The sequence below is a fragment of the Heterocephalus glaber genome, unplaced genomic scaffold (genome assembly GCF_053883595.1).
Source record: "Heterocephalus glaber isolate CG9 unplaced genomic scaffold, H.glaber_assembly_v1.0 deba00001613, whole genome shotgun sequence".
NCBI lineage: Eukaryota > Metazoa > Chordata > Mammalia > Rodentia > Bathyergidae > Heterocephalus > Heterocephalus glaber.
The window spans coordinates 15,865,250-15,878,494 of NW_028258384.1; the positions used below are offsets into that span (position 1 = coordinate 15,865,250).

A 13,245-nucleotide genomic window follows, 5' to 3' on the forward strand; every position below is an offset into this window, starting at 1 on the left:
TAATCCTAAATACAAATCTCACTTCCAAAATCAATTAAGAATTATTTTGGTCTAGGAAATCCTGAAACTGCTGCACATGTGGGAACCTTGTTGCTGAGGGCCTTTTCTACTCTTCTCACCCCTGGTCCACGTGGCAAAACCCTGCCAGTGTAGATCACAATGCCCCAAGTGAGAGGCTCGAACCTCAGCCAAGACCACTGGTGTCCTAGCAGGCTTGCTCAACCTCCTGTACTTATGACTAAAGGTTTTGGAGAGCAATCAAAATGATGAAGAAACACTTCAGGAAAGCAACTATTATTTGTCCCAAAAACAGTGTAAAACAATGATATAAAAAATTAACAAACCAAATGCAAATCTAATATCATTCTGTGTTTCCAGAACTTGGTTTCATACTCACACAGTGTTTTAGGTCAACCACTGCCATGTTCTGCATAAGTAAAGAGTGCATCTATTAAATTATTAAAACTGCTGTTTTGACTGTAAGTTCCATGTTATTGCAATGATCAGGAAATCAGAAATTCAATTGATTCAGTTATAAATGTGCGGTGCACTCATCGACACTGTGAGTGTTGAGGAATTAAAAATGGAAGTCCCCCGCTTCTAAAGTGGACACAGAAGTTCTCAAATTAAAATCATAAAAAAAGGGAAGGAGCTCCCTAGCAACATGAATAGACATCGGACAGGGCAGAGCCACTGTTTGATCACAATTTAAGAAGGAAGTTTCCTTAACAAGTTGCGAAGACACCTCACCAACACTGCCTCCAATCCAGCTGTGCGATGCTGCACATGTTTCCATAAAGCAGAACCACCAGCCTTCAGCAGGTCTCTGCTTCTGGGTCCCCTAGCTGCAGGCAACTGTTTGCAGCTGCTGCTTGGCCTCTGTAGCCATGGCAGACACCTGTAGCTGCTCTGTCTCACTCTCCATGGCTCTGGGGGTGACCTGCTTCCTCTCGCTGTGCATATTGTTCTCATGCTGCTTCAGACCCTAGGTCTTGATGAAGGCCTTGGTGCAAGAGCCACACACGAAGGTGTTCTCCCCTGGGTGCCGCCTCTCATGGTCCTTGAGGTGGGACTTGTGCTAGAAGGCTTTGTCACACATGTGGCACACAAAGGGCCGCTCATTGCTGTGCACCCTCTCATGGGTCTTCAAGTTTAGGGCCCGGATGAACAACTTGAGGCACACCTCGCAGCAGCAGGGCTTGTAGCCTGTGTGGATTTTCAGGTGCTCTTTCAGGTGGGCCTGCATAGTGAAGCCCTTCGTGCCCATGAATGGCTGATCCACTGTATGCAGCTTCTCATGCTTCCACGGGTGGCCCTCATCAGAGAAGGTCTTCCCACAGGCCTAGTAGGTGAAGTACTCTGGGTGGTGGCCATACAGCAAGTACTCAAACTTCATGTCACTGGTGACTGTGGTCCAGCCCCGGGTCTGTTCATCTTTCACCTCCATTATGCCATCATTAAATGTTAAGGCTTGAGGGGTCTGGGACCCCAAATCTTTGGACTCTGAAGTCTCCATAGACTCTACTTCCTGGCCATAGCAATTGACCTTCCGAAACTCCTTGCTCCCTAGCTCTTTCAAAATCGCCTCCTACACCCTGAGCTTGGTGGTGGGTGACTTGCCATCCTCCTGACTTAGGGGGTGGGGTACCCTCTACTGTGTCATCAGAAGGGCTGTCATCTTGATCCCCAATTTCTTCCATATCATCATCCTGAGTGTCCATGGCATCCCCAGTGGAGCAATTTATTTTGAGGCAATACTTAGTTTTGGACTGATGATTACTTTCATCAGGACTAAAGGCATCACGCTTCTGAGAAGAGTTTATCAAAAATCGGATACCAAGAATCTGACCCAAAGACATCATTAAGATCTTCCTTTTTCACAGAAATCTTTGCTATGCTCATGTAGTTCAGAACCTCTTCAAATATATCAGAACCCAAAAAATCTATTTCTGTTATTGAAGAACTATCCACCTCAAGCTTCTTGAAAAGCTTTTTAAAGTAGGTACTGCAGGCAGTGAGAACACATCTGTGTGCTCTGAATTTTACATCTTCAACCACAATAGCAATATCGCAAAATTCTCCTTCCAGGCATTGTTCATTTAGCGTTTTCAGAAACAGAGTTTTATGATCATCTTCATTGTACTTAATGGTTTCAAACATACTGATGAAAAACTCCATGAACAATTCAGGCTATTATCTTCTTTTTTTTTTTTTTTGGTTAAATTCTTTTATTGGTACATTTTAGGTATGCAATACATTTACATTCATCATTGAGTGCTTGTACCTGTACATGGTATATCTTGGTTCTTATTTTTTTTCCCATTACCTGTGTGCTCTTCACCCCCTACACCCTTCCCTATTTACATAGACTTTGTTTCCATTTTTTCTTTTCTCATAATTTTTCCTTTCCCTTCTTTCCTTTCCCCTTCCCCTCACACTTCCCCTGCCCCTTTGGACCTTTTCTTCCTATTTCAAATTATCAATGATTCATTTTAATCATTTTAATCCTTATTTACACTTTCATTTTCTCACACTAGAGAAACTATTCGGTATTTACACATGTGTGTCCTATTTATTTCACTTAAGAGTATGGCTACTATCTTAATCCTTTAAACACCAAAATCTTCAGATCAGAATAACTGATCAGAGCACACCAGACCTGCAGCGGTCCCCAAGCTGGCTTGCACACAGGGCGTACAACCCGGTGGGGGCTCAGAGTTTGTTGTGGGGTGGGGCACGTCCCTGTGGTGCAGCCCTCCTCAGCAAGAACTTGGACAGCCTGGACAGCATGAACACCCCTGCCAACCCCCCTCCTGTGCATGCACAGTGAGGGGTGGGGGGAGGCATGCCACAGGCTGCACAGGCATGGAACCCACCGGCTGGAGAGGGTAGGCTGTGAAGCTTTAATCCGGGCCTCGCTAATGCTGGGGCTGGAGCCTGTAGGGCTGCCCTGGAGAGCCCTGGCCTGCGTGCACATGCTCGCAGTTGCAAGGCTAGGAGCACCTGTGGACAGTGTTTATAATATCTTTTGCACACTCTCCTGTTTCTTCATTGACACCAATCAGTTTTATGTTATTCTTCTTTGCATCATCTAGCAATTGCTGGATTGATTTCTAGTAGTCCTTGCTATTTTTAAGAAATGTTTCTTTTCTGGGTCACTAATTGCAATCTTATCTTTTATCTCTGAAATTCTGTCCTTGCATTGGCTCATTCTGCTCCATAAACTTTCAATGGAGTTTTTAATCTCCTGGATATCTGTTTGCATCTCTTTTATGGATTCCATTTGTTTCCTATGCTGGGATTCCATCATGTTCCTCAGCTCCTCTATTTTTTTATCTGTGTTTGCTCTAGATTTATTTATTATGTCTTGCACTATGGACACAATCTCTGTTGTTGTCTGAGAAATTATTTCTGATTGTATTTTTCCAGATCGTCTTTAGTTGCCAGTTCAGGGAGTCCAGGTGGTTCAGTATCAGATTGTTCCATCTTGTGGGTCTTTGATGTTGCTTTAGGAGATCTCAAAGTCTGGTTTTGAAACTTGTTTTGTTGTCTGCTCATTTCAACCAATGCAGTCTCTGCACCTTTACTGAAGTGACTCTTTGCTCTCCCAGTGGGCCTCAATTCTTAACAAGCCTCAGAGAGGCCTTCTTGCTACTGCTCAACACTGTGCCAATTCCAGTTGTATTTGGGTGGGCCTCTGGTGGTGCCTGTGCATCTGCACAGATGTTTTCCAGTCAGGCCTTTTTCTGGGGCCTGTGTGCCCATGCCACTCTTGTCTGGGAAGGCTTCTGGCCTGAATCTCCACTTTTGAGCTGGGGGTGTCTGGGCCTATATGTATGTTTTATAATATTAAGGAAAATTTTTCCAGAACAAATGAAAACAACTTGCTGTTTAAGTTATTTGACTCATTGGAAGAAGAAAACTAAGAGAATTTAGGTGCATCCAGAAACAAAGTTACAACAAATTTAGTTTAAAATATAATTGGGTTTTATTAATGATTGTAGAATCAAGTGATATTACATTTCATAAAATGGAGTAGGAACTAGAGTGAGTGGTCTACTGAGCATGGCAGAAGAGTTTTTTGAAATATTTTTGTAAGGTGAAAATATGGAAATAATATTTTTAAAATTATATTAGTAATATCAAGTTATTTTAAATTACTTTTCTTATAAGGGTTGAAGCAGAGATTTCCTAATTGTGTTGGATCAAGTTGACTGGAACCCTTATAATTGGTTGCTTTGAATCTTTTGTAGTCAGGGAAAATATAAATTAGTCTGTCTTGGAATTTATCTGCTTCATTAAGTTTTCAGTTTAATTATGTGGCACTTAGCATGAATGACTACATTTTGGGGTTTAGTATAGCAATTCAATCTAAAACAATGGCTTGCAATATATTTTATTTCACAAGAGTTTTTTAATATTCTACAGTCTCAATTTTAATAATTTCACAATTTAAAAATGAAATTATCTTTTAAACAAACTATAACTTCAAAATATAAGTTAATCATCATGACCCAACAAAAAACTTTATTAAATGAAATACATTGTCATCTGTATCTTGTGAAATTTAATCTAGTAAGCAGTAGTGAATTCCAACTTAATAATTTTATAGTGAAAATACATTTTAGTTTGAATTGTCATCTAGTTTGCATGTACCATGCAAAAAAAAATTCATCTTGCCCAAAAGTAGAAATAAAGTTTATGGTAATCCTTTCCTTTACTAATAGTGAAGCTTATTAGTTTGTTGTTGCTATCTATCATCTGTTTTACTTTGGCTCACTACAGACAGGGCTTTAATGTAGGTTCAGGATGATAGAAAAGTAAATTTTATTTCATATATAGAGAGTAACTTGAAAAATTTTGTTAAGTGGGTATATATCATCATTTGAAAAATTAATATGGAAGCTCTAAAAAAACATTTTTATTGCAAAATAAAATACTCTAAAATAACCATTATTCTTGTCAAAATTATTTTGTTCTATATATTACCTCATTAGAAATTGTCTGAAATATACCAGAAATGACATATTCATGAATGCACTTGAATGCAAGGTTTGAAATGACATGTGAACATTTATTAAAAAGCTATAAAAATGTGAATAAAATTGAAAACAAGGAAAATTGCTTAAGTATTAACTCACTTCACCACAAAGAATACTTGAGTTAAACTATAAAGTGGTTTATTTACACCTTAGACTGAGAAACATCATGCACACAATTTATGTGAGAAAAAAATTTTCCTAATAATGGTATTACAGGATTAGCAATAATTGACTCAATGAAAATGAAGTGATTATTCTTTGATATCATAAACAAATAGCATGAAGATCATTTCTGATATATATTGAGCATTAAGGGAGTCTTACTATACAGCCTCATTGTTAAATCTTTGTAATTAAAAGATATTCTGATAAACAGCATCCCTATGAATACTTTGATATGTAAAAATATGTTGAGATCAAAATCTAGTGTTCTATTTGATGGATATTATTGACAGTGAAGGCAGACTCCTTCAAATAAAGCAGTAACTGCAATACTACTGATGTATTTTCAAGTCATCTTGCCCAAGGGATGTTGATGTAGTACAGATCATTTGTCATTACAAAACATATATTCTTTTCTTGGTTTATTACATATGTAATGCCCCACTTAAATAGACTCATGCAGCACAAGTTAAAGAGTTTCAGTAGGTGGAACTGGGAACAAGGAAGGAAGGGAAAAGAAAAAAAGGAGGATAAAATGATAAAAAGTATGAAAGATAAAAAAGCTTTGTAAATAAGGAGGGGAAGGGGGTTGAAGGGAAGGGAGGGGATTGGGAAGAAAAGTGGAATCAAGATATACCATGTACATTTACAAATTCCCTATTATGAATGTGATCATTTTGTATATTTAAATTATACCAATAAAATTATGTTTTTAAAAAAGAGGCTATTGACTTTGTTATAAAGTACCATAGATGTGCCATAATTATATAAATCCCTATATTGCTGCAGATGTTTCATAATTATGACCTTGCTTAGATAGTATTGATTTTAAAACAATTTAGAACTGATCCGTGTTCAGACTTGGGTAGCTATGTGCACTATAGTTGCTTTGGTTATGTGTTTCTATTAAAGTTAAATGTTTAGGGATAGCTTTCCAGCTAGTAAAAAATCATTGTCTGTACTTTTGCATTTCTGGTACTTCCTGTCATAAATGCATATATGATACAACAAAATATTTATCATGTACTTCTTAAAAAGATTATGCAACAATCACTAGATACATAGGATTAATAAGGAAATTTAGTCACAAAAGTAATAATAATACAGGTATGTTATTTATATTACATAAAAGCTTGAATCACCAATATTAGTTGAAAAGCATTTACCTTATTTTTTTAGATAATATAGTCATAGGATTTGTGAATGATGTTATTTCTATGGTGTAAACTTATGAAAATAAATCTTTAATATTATATATTTAGTTAAATATAATGTATGGCAGTATGAATATTTAAATGTAGTATATTTCCATTTTTTTATACACCACCTATTTTTCATTAAAATTTTGAGCTAAATATTGTATTTCCTGATGCAGTAACAAAATACATTTTCTACCATTTAAAAGAAAAAATTTCTCATAAATATGAATTACCATGTATGGGCTTGTTTTCAGAAAATACACACTTAACTTCTGTTTATTGATTTAATTACTGTACAAATATACTACAGTTTTATTTCCAGAACATGTTGCTATTGTAGTGTGATATTTCACATACGTAATATTTTGAGTGAATACATTAATAACTATGTCTTTGAATAAGTAAAAATAATTTCTAATATTATAGAACTTTTATTTATAATGTGAATTTTCCAGATACTTCATAATTGTACATCTTGTAACATTTCACATGGAGGTCTAGCAAATAATGTTCATTTCACTCATCTAAGTAATACTCATATAAAAAAACAAATGATCTAAGTGAAAATTTTAAATGCCAGAAAATTTTTTAGCCCACGCAGAATTTCCTGTAATGTCTGTTACAAGAAATTAAGCCTGACAAAAGAGGCAATTAGTTTGATGAATGACAATAGGAAATGTTACAAATGGTAACTGATAATTTTATTCATTATTATGTTGGCATTGTCCTTATAATGAACATTAAAATGATAAGCTTCCTGTAATTTAAAGCTGCTCCTACATTTTTCTTTACTGAAACATTTTTGCCTCAGCTGTATATTCTAGATTTACTGGTAATTTTGCTTCATTTTCCTCATAATGCGAAGTGCTATAATAATCCTTAGACTATGTTATAAAAATTCTCTAAAAACTATAAAATTTGAAGTCATGTTACTGACAAGGAATTGTCTTATTCACTTACTCAGAGCTGAGACACAATACCTGACGCCTAGAACTTGAAGAATTAAAGGTTTATTTTGGCTCATGATTTAGTCCATGGCACTAATTGGCTAGTGCCAAGGCAAGACTGCATAGCAGAGGCACATAGTGGAGGAAAGCGCTTCATGGAAGGTCTGTGGCAAGCAGAGAACATGAAGTTAGGAGCTTGGAAGGGAGAGAATTCCTTTCAGACCATTCCCCCAGTGACCTGCCTCTTCCATCCAGAACCTACCTCCTAACAGCAAGTAATTTAAAAGTCCCTGCCTTAATTACTTTCTCATCACTGAGACACAGTACCCAACACCCACAACTCAAAGGAGGAAAGGTTTATTTTTGCTCACAATTTGTAGAGGTTTCAGTTCAAGTCAAATGGCTCCAAGACAGTACAGTATGGTAGAGGGGCATAACAGTGTAGAAATAGTTTGCGGTATAGCATCAAGAAGAAGATAGTGATGGAAAGAGAGGGGAACATTTAAACCATTCTAGACCATGACCCCAGTGACTCATCTGTTCCAACCAGATCCTATCTCCCAACGGCAAGTATTCTATAAGCCCCTATAACCCAAACACCTTCTAAAAGCCCTACCTATGATAGCAAAGAAGATATTCTAGATTTAAACCATTACATTTGGCCTAGAGCCCACCAAAAATGATGTCCATCTTTTTATGTAAAGCACACTTAATGTATCTCTATGAGTTGCTCAAGTCCCAACAGTTTCAGCATTTCAGAAAACTCCAAATTCAAAGTTTCCTCTGAGATTTTAAGCAAACTCTTGGCTGTGAATCCCTATAAAAATAAAAAAGAAAGTTAAACACTGCTGACTTACAAAGGCACAGGGTAAACTTTCTCAATTCAAAAGGGATAAATAAAGAGATAGAAAGGAATAGAACCAAAGTAAGACTGGAAACAAGCAAGAGAAACATTAAATCCTGTAGCATCCAAGGCAAGAAGTGTTCAAATAACTCCAAATGTCTTGGGCAGCCCTGACCCTATGGCACTGCTGGTGGTTGAAGTCCTCATGGCTTTCCTTTTGGCCTGAATTTTGCTTACTTCCTTCTGCTTTACTTAGACATTGCACATTCTCGGAATTTCCAATGTCCTGAGATTTCCACTGCACTTTTGGCTTCATACACTGCCCTCTCAGAGGTGTACTGCATGGCCTCCCAGGTATTCTTCTGAAATCTGAATGGAAGCCTTCCTGTCCCCACCACTCTTGCATTTTGCACACTCAATACCACCACAGTGTGGATACTACCAAGGTCTGCTGCCAGCTAGAGTATTAACCAGGCTGCTTTGCATCAAGTCTGTACAGGCTTCCAAGTGCCTGAATGAATGAACATGATGAACTGAATCCCCCAGTGAATCAATTCCCTGAGCGGCCTTTCTCCAACAGATCTTGTAGATCAGGATTGCTTTTGTAATGTTTAGTTTCTTCTGGTCCCATTTAATGTTAAGATTGTGTTTCCTAGTTCTGTGAAGAATATTAGTGATTTTTTTTTGGAAATTGCATTTAATCTATATATTATTTTTTGTAATATGGTCATTTTTACTATATTTGTTCTGCCTATTCAGGATCTATTGTTGTGGGGATATATTTTAAAACAACATAGAGCATTATGCAGTGAAACAAAAGTAATACACACGTATGTGCCCATGTTTATGTATATAAAAAGAACAGATTCCCTTCCAAAAATGTGAAATTTAGGGGAAGAATACAGTAAGGTTGATAATGGGAGGAGACAGTCATCAAAATATGTGTTGTACAAACCTGACAAAATGAAACCCATTAATAAAAATAAAGCATTACACCTTATCAAACAAGCAAGTAAATAAACAAAACAAAAGAGAAAGAAGAAAGCAAAATAAAAGAAGACAATTTGCTCTGTTGGGTAGAATGAATCTCCTAGAGAAGTGTATAAATGATACTGTCTTTATATTGCCATATTCAGAAGCTTCTAGCCTACCCAGGGAATTTGTAGGGTCACTTGTGCCTTCTATTTAATAGGTCTCAGCATCAGTCACTCAGGCTCCCACATCTGCCATGGCCTCTGCACCAAGCTCCATTCAGTTATTCTCTCATTATTTGTGGCCTTCTGGCTTCCAGCTGTGGTGCAGATCACTTGATAACCCTTCAGCTCATAATTTCATGGGATTCTGAGCTCAGAAAGGAGACAAACCCATGCAGATCATGCAGATCCCACGGTCTTTTTCTGGCCCCAGTTCACCTTGGTGCCAGGTGCTGCAGTCCTCCTAGTGTCTCTTTGGCTTGCATTTTCCAAGATGCCTGGTACAGATGAAATGAAAGACAGACCAGGGCCATAGAGTCTTTAGTACCATCACAAAGTGTCCTTTGTGATTGAGGGGTGCATTAGTATCCTGAGTTCCTCTCTTATTCATGGTTCACTTGGTACCCAGATGTGGGGAAAAGAAACTTTGTCCTAGACCCTGGTCCATCTCTCTCAGCCCCCTGCTCTGAGTGCTTCTAGCTTTACCACAATCTTCTGCATTCCTTTCTGTCTTGATTCTCAAGTCACCAGGATTAGAGAGGCCCTCCCTGGAAGTATCGTAGTCTCCAGGCACCAGTATTCCCACAAATTAACCACTGGACACTGACAACAGCTAAGCAGAGCAACAGCCTATGACACCCCCCATGGATTCTTTCTCTAAGATGAGAAATGTCTTTGTTTCTTTTCATAGCTACCACTGTTACTGTATTTCACCTATTCACCATGCCATTCAAGATCCATAGTTGATTTCCCTTCTACTCCATGAAGCCACATATGTGCAGGCTTGAGTATCTTGGAAATTAGTAGTAAAAGTTTTCATCTATTATTTTGTAAACTTCCTAATTCATTCTAGGCCTCACAAAATTTAAACAGTGTGATCAATAGAAGTTTTCAAAGCAAATAAGAACACAAGGATTGTTTTAGTTCAGGATGTGCAGAACATATTCTGTTTTATGTGATCAGTCTGGCTTGTTATTTGGGTTTTATTTTGAGACAGGGTCTTGCTATGTACTCCAGACTGGCCTTGAACTCATTATGTAGCTCAAGCTGGACTTGAATTCAGAGTGATCCTCCTGGCTCAACCTCTTGAGCTCTGAACTCTGGAATTACAGATGTGAAACACCATACACAGCTTGGCTTTTTATTTGTTGTGCATTATTTTTAATAACTAATTTATATAAGAAAAATAACAGAATTTATAAATAAGCTTTAGTCACATAGATGAATTCAAATACATTTTGTTGGCATGAGTTGGGACAATAATAGTCCAGGATCTTGTGTACAATGAGGAAAGAATTGTCAATTGTACACCTAGTAATAAATGGTAAGCAGCTACATTTATTGAAGAGCATGAGTCAAGTCTATACCAATAAAACACATAGCACAGACCTAGAAAGGTAGTCAAGTAACAGCAAAGCACTACACACAAAAATAGCAGCACAAGAGCAGCACAGCAACACAAAACATGGATAATCAGCTTTTTAAATTTAAAAGCCAAGCAGCTCCACTTAGCTGTCTCCCACTGAATCTCTAGATGCCATTTAGACACTACTGCAGAACTGTGGAAGCCAGAAGAATTTCATTGTTTTTTTGTTTGTTTGTTTTCTTTGTTCTTTTTTTGTTTTTATGTTTACTTTGGTTGTTTACATTTTTATTTTTGTTGTTTGTCATTTTTTTCTCTTCTCAACTGTCTTTCTTGACTTACTGATTTTTTTCAAGTGATTGAACATTGACTCTAGTTTTTCTGATATACTTTGACATTCTTTTGATTTCCCTTCTTTCTCTCTTGTCTTCTTCTCCAGTCTCTCAAAGCTTCGGTGATCCTCTTTTGTCCTTCACCTTGTTTGTACTATATTTCTCTTCATTTATTCATCTATTTTTTCACTTATCCCTGTTAAATTCCCAGAGTGAAATTACTCTACAGAGGAGAAACTAACTGCATACAAGTTCATGGTTTATGCTGTAATGTTTTATATAACTGTAGTTCTTGATCCTATGATTAAAGGTACCAAATTAATAGTTGCCATATTTTTTCAGTTTCTAGGCACTGTTTGATGCTTTTGTTTTTGCTAATTGTACTTCTTTAGTCAAGATTTCATACTGGGTTTAATCAGTTTTTTCTCCCTTGTATGACAACACTGTAATAGTCTGGGGTTATACTCATTACCATGGTCCAGCAACAAAAGACTGGGTGCTGGACAAAATGGTTAGCAACTTCTCACCCCTAATAAATTGGGAAGGTAGGATCCTGGAATGGACTCAGAGGCTAAGAGCCAGCTACACTTCAAAGACATCTCTGAGTAATAATCATTTCTGTAGGAGGCCTCAATACTACTGATAAAGTTGCCTAGCATAGCACTTTACAAGCATCAACACAGAAAACAAAATTTAAAAAAAAGAAAATGAAGAAACACAGTAGAAAAATACAACCTCAGACCTTCAGCCTATACAGGGCAGTCCTGGTGACAATGAGGTGGTTGAAATTGAAAGCCACCCACCTAAAGTTTTTGAAATGGCAGCAGCAAAATGAGAAAAGAAATGGAAAAAATGGAAATAAAGGCTTTGTAAATAGGGAAGGGTGGAGGGTGTGAAGGGAGGGCTACGAATGGGGAAAAAATAAGAACCAAGATGCATTATGTAAAGGTACAATTCCCAATGAGAAATGTAATTGTGTTGTATACCTACAATGTACCAATAAAAGAATTTAAAAAAATGAGAAAAGAGATGAATGAAGCTATAGAGAAAGTCAGATCAGAAATAAACTCTCAAGTAAAAAAAAAGAGATGACAATCATATAGAGGGACTTGCTCAGTGAGTCTAGAGTTAACAGATTTTAAAAAAGAGGAGCTTGGGAAAATGATAGAAACCATGAATGCCCAACATAGGAAAGAAATGGAATCCATGAAACAGATTCAAATAGATATCCAGGTGATTAAAGATTCCATTGAAAGTATAAGCAATTGATTGAACAAGTGTGAGGATAGAATAACAGATCTAGAAGACAGGATTGTGGTTGGTGATCATGAAAAGAAAGATTTCTAAAAAATAGCAAGGAACTATTTAAAAATCAATCCAACACCTGCAAGATGATGCAAAAGAAGAACAACATAAGATTGATCATAGTAAATGAAAAAGAAGGAGACAATGTAAATGCCAAAAAAAAAAAAACTGTTCACAGAAATAATGGCAGAAAATTTCTCAAGCATGGAAAAAGAATTTGACATACAGATAAGTGAGACATATTACTCCAATCAGCCATGATCAAAATAAATCTACACCAAGGCATATATTTGTCAGGATTCCTGAAATTCAACACAAGGACAGAATATTGAAAGCTCTTAGAGAAAAGAAATAAATCATCTATAAAGGAATGCCCATCAGAATCACAGGAGACATATCAACACTATCCCTTAAGTCAAGGATAACTTGGAGTGAATTGTTTCAAGTCATAAAATAAAATAACCTCCAACCCAGATTGATGAATCCTGCCAAATTATCTTTCAAAACAAATGGAAAAATGAGATAATTCCATGAAAAAAACACCTGGAACAAAGCATGACCACCAAACCAAAACTTCAAAATGTTCAGAGGAAATATTCCAGAAAGAGATGATGAAAACAATAATTCTATAAACATCAATAGAAAGAATCCACCAGGTCTAGAGTGCTGAGGAGGTGAGCTGTGTGGACACCAGCACATGCAAACACACACACCCCAGCTGTGCCAAGTCATTACCTGGATCCACACCAGAAAGTTGCAGGGGTCATAAAGGACCTTGTTCAGAGCTTGAGAAGATAGAGTAGAAGTGAAAAACAGAAGGAGGGCCTCTTGGAGGCCCATTGGTGAAAATAAAAGCCC

The 13,245-nt window shown here is 37.1% G+C and overlaps 1 pseudogene; it reads right to left on the reverse strand.

The window, feature by feature from the left end:
- Nucleotides 1–841: 841 nt before the first annotated feature.
- LOC101715826 (zinc finger and BTB domain-containing protein 14 pseudogene) lies at nucleotides 842–2,186 on the reverse strand (annotated as a pseudogene).
- Between the last annotated feature and the right edge of the window lie 11,059 nt (nucleotides 2,187–13,245).